Source organism: Eulemur rufifrons, chromosome 4 (assembly GCF_041146395.1).
Source record: "Eulemur rufifrons isolate Redbay chromosome 4, OSU_ERuf_1, whole genome shotgun sequence".
Lineage (NCBI taxonomy): Eukaryota > Metazoa > Chordata > Mammalia > Primates > Lemuridae > Eulemur > Eulemur rufifrons.
Genome location: NC_090986.1, coordinates 23357601 through 23362178, shown reverse-complemented (window position 1 = coordinate 23362178; position 4578 = coordinate 23357601). Strand labels below are relative to the sequence as shown.

The 4578-nt window shown below is 36.3% G+C and overlaps 1 non-coding gene across 1 annotated transcript; it reads left to right on the top strand.

Annotated features, from left to right (window-relative positions):
• The first annotated feature begins 1165 nt into the window (after window positions 1-1165).
• On the top strand, window positions 1166-1272 carry LOC138383066 (U6 spliceosomal RNA). Its single transcript, XR_011233520.1, has one exon. It is a non-coding gene; the product is annotated as a U6 spliceosomal RNA (small nuclear RNA).
• The last annotated feature ends 3306 nt before the right edge of the window (window positions 1273-4578 follow it).

The following is a 4578-nucleotide window of genomic DNA, read 5'->3' as shown; positions in this document are numbered from 1 at the left end:
CTTTTTCAATTAGAAAGTGAGTGGTAACTGCTTTAACTTATGGACTGCAGATATATTTGCATTGATATGAGTCTGTTTAGTCAAAGGCCAAATTTCAGATGCCTGGCATCACAGGGGAGGGATTCAAGGCAGATGTCCTCCTGGGACTCTTCCCATCATACCAATAGATAGGACAGTCTCCTTCTAGTCCAATTCCAGGATGTAGTCACCCACCTCTGACAGCAAAGAATTGAAAAGTGGCTTCCAGTGGCTTATTCAAAGAGCGTCTAGTGCTTCCTGAAGAGTCTTTTTGGCACTCACCAATTAGTAGTTTCCTGAAAGATAAAAAGACGAAATTGACCCAATATTGTGTGATGAGGAAAATCATTGATAATTATATCAATTCTTTGCTTCTATGTGAAGCTCAAAAATAGAGTAAAACTCATGTAGTCAAACTAACTAAATTAGCTAGAACTCCAAATAGAGTAAAACTAACTTAATCTACTAATTTAAAGAAATTGTGATGCTACAAGTTAAAAGTTTATAATATGGTATAAATATCTGAAGAAAGTCTGTCTTATTCTTTCTAGTAAGCAGAGAAATTTACTCAATAGAGATTACCACTAACTCAGAATTTCCAAAGGGATTCTTCAGAACCTAATTCTGGGATACCACTTGATCTAATAATGGTATAATCCATGCAGTCTAGATTGCATTTATGATTTTTGGTTCTCTTTAATTCAACAGTATTCCCACAATTTCATCTTTAGGGGTTGTTTTCTTAGGCAACAAGTTTTTCGTAAATAAAGATAATCCACAGGTAAACTAATCAACCATCATTATAACAAATACCATTTTATTAAATGTCTCGATTGACAGGGTTATATAGGAGTCCTACAATCATTTAATCACAACCGATGATATCTTACAAGACTGAGAACTCCTGAAGCAGTACAGAGCTATTTGAATTCTCCAAGCAAGTAGTAGGAGAATGCTGCCATTCAAGTGAGTGCTGGAGGCCTATTTCAGGGACCTGGTCCAGGTGGGTGAGATCAAAGAGAATGTCCAGCAGGCATGGCATCTCCCGTGGACTGGTGGCATTGACTGCAGAGCACAATGGCTCTGGACCTGAGTCCCAATGAGATTCTTCCCAAAGTTCAAGTAAAAGAATCTAAGAGTTTCTCAAATGCTCACTTCGGCAGCACATATACGAAAATTGGAACAATATAAAGAAGGTTAGCATGGCCCCTGTGCAAGGATGACATGCAAATTAGTGAAGCATTCCATATTTTTTACTCAACAGGATGAACAGAAATCCACCCCACTTATCAAATCTTTCAATAAATGTGAAGAGCTTGAACTGCCCACTGAACAGACATAGGCTGGCCAAATGGATAAATATACACAAGCCAAGTATCTGCTGTCTTCAGGAAACATATCTAACCCAAAAGGACTCATTCAAACTCAAGGTAAAGGGATGGAAAACAATATTTCATGCCAATGGAAACCAAAAGAAGCTGGTATAGCCGTTCTCATATCGGATAACTTAGTCTTCAATCAACAAAAGTAATGAAAGACAAAGATGGTCATTATATAATGGTAAGGGGAACTTTTCAACAAGAACACATAACAATTCTAAATATTTAAGCACCCAACACAGGTGCACCCGGGTTCATAAAGCAAATCCTACTCAATCTGAATAAAAATGATAAACAACAGCACTGTAATAGGCAGGGACTTCAACACCACACTGATAAAACAGGGCAGATCCTCCAAAGAGAAAATAAACAAGGAAACAATGGACTTAAACAGAAATTTAGAACAAATGGGCCTAATAGACATTTACAGAACTTTCTACCCAAAAGCCACTGGATATACATTCTTCTCATCGGCTGATGGGGACATTCTCTAAGATTGACCGCATCCTAGGCCACAAAACATGTCTCAACAACTCTTAAAAAATGGAAATTATACCATGCATCTTCTCAGACCAAAGGGACATAAAATTAGAAATCAACTCCAACAGAAACACCCATGTCTACACAAAGTCATAGAAACTAAACAAATTACTGCTGAATGATTATAGGGTCAAGGAGGAAATTGAGATGGAAATCAAAAGATTCTTTGAACTAAATGATAAAGAGGACACAAGTTATCAAAATCTGTGGGACACAGCTAAAGTAGTCCTGAGAGGAAAATTCATAGCCTTAAAATGCCTACATCCAAAAGATAGAAAGATCACAAATCAACAATCTAATGAATTGACTCAAAGTACTCAAAAAAGAAGAGGAAACCAATCCCAAATTCAGTAGAAGAAAAGAAATAACGAAGATCAGAGTAAAACTAAATGAAATTGATAATAAAAGAACTATACAAAAGAGTAATGAAACAAAAAGCTGATTCTTTGAAAATATAAACAAAATTGCATGCCTCTCACTAGATTAACCAGAAGCAGGAAAGAAAGGACTGTAATAAACTCAATAAGGAATGAAAAAGGAGAAATTACAACTGATACCATAGAAATATAAAATATCATCTTTAAATACTATAAAAATCTCTATGCACATAAACTTGAAAACATGGAGGAAATGGATAAATTCTTAGAAACATGCAGCCTCCCTACACTCAGTTAGGAAGAAACAGAACTCCTGAACAAACCAATATCAAGTACTGAAATTGAAGCAGCAATAAAAATCCTTCCTAAAAAGAAAACATCCTGGACCAGATGGTTTCACACCCAAATTCTACCAGACCTGCAAAGAAGAACTGGTGCCAATCCTGAAGAAATTATTCCACATCGTGAAGGAAGGAATCCTCCCCAACATGTTTTACGAAGCCAACATCACCCTGATACCAAAGCCAGGAAAGGACTCAACAAAAAAAGGAAACTAGAGGTCAATATCCCTTATGAATATAGATGCAAAATTCTCAATAAAATCCTACCAAATCAAATTCAGCTGCTCATAAAAAAATAATCCATCACAACCAAGTGGGCTTCATCCCAGAGATGCAGGGATGGTTCAACATATGCAAATCTATAAATGTAATTCACCACATAAATAGAAATAAAAACAAAGACTACATGATCCTCCCAATAGATGTAGAAAAAGCATTCAACAAAATTCAGCACCCTTTTATGGTAAGAACACTTAACAAAATAGGCATAGGTAGGACTTACTAAAAATGATACAAGCCATATATGACAAACCCACAGTCAACATCATACAGAATGGGAAAAAGTTGAAAGCATTCCCACTTAGAACTGGAACCAGACAAGTTGCCCTCTATCACCACTTCTATTCAACACAGTGCTGGAAGTCCTAGCCAGAGCAATCAGACAAAAGAAAGAAATCAGGGGCATCCAAATGGGGGCAGAGGAGGTCAAACTGTCACTCTTTGCTGATGATAAGATCTTCTATCTAGAAAACCCCAAAGATTCTGCCAAGAGACTACTGGAATTGATAAATAAGTTCAGCAAAGTCTCCGGTTACAAAATCAATGTACATGAATCAGTAGCATTCCTATACATCAACAACAGTCAAATTGAGAACCAAATCAAAGACTCAGTACCCTTCACAATAGCAACAAAGAAAATAAAATACCTAGGAATATATTTAACTAAGGATGTAAAAGGTCTCTACAGAGAGAACTATGAAACACTGAGGAAAGAAATAGCAGAGGATGTAAACAGGTGGCAAACCTACCATGCTCATGGGTCGGCAGAATCAACACTGTTAAAATGTCCATACTACCCAAAGTGATCTACAGATTCAATGCAATCCCTACTAAAATACAAACATCATTTTGCATAGATCTAGAAAAAATAATTCTATGCTGCATATGGAACAAGAGAAGACCCATATAGCAAAAGCAATCTTAAGCAAAAAGAACAAATTGGGAGGCATCAATTTACCAGACTTCAAGCTGTACTACAAGGCTATAGTAACTAAAACAGCATGGCACTGGCACAAGAACAGAGACATAGACTAATGGAACAGAACTGAGAATCCAGATATAAAACCATCCTCATATAGCCATCTAATCTTTGACAAAGCAGACAAAAACATACACTGGGGGAAAGAATCCTTATTCAATAACTGGTGCTGCAAAAATTGGATAGCCACATGTAGAAGACTGAAACAGGATCTACACCTTTCACCTCTCACAAAAAACAACTCACGGTGGATAAAGACTTAAACCTAAGGCATGAAACTGTAAGAATTCTAGAAGAAAATGTTAGAAAAACTCTTACAGATATTGGCATAGGCAAAGAATTTGTGAAGAAGACCCCAAAGGCAATCAAAGAGCAATAATAAAACTAAATAAATGGGACCTGAACAAATTAAAAAGCTTTTGCATAGCCAAGGAAATTATCACGAAAGCAAACAGACAACCTACAGAGTGGGAGAAAATATTTGCATGCTACACATCCGATAAAGGGCTGATAACTAGAATATATATAGAACTCAGGAAAATCAGCAAAAAAAATAAATAAATCAAATAATCCCATTAAAAAGTGGTCAAAGGACATGAACAGAAACTTTCAAAAGAAGACAGACTAATGGCCAACAAACATATGAAAAAATGCTCAACATCTGT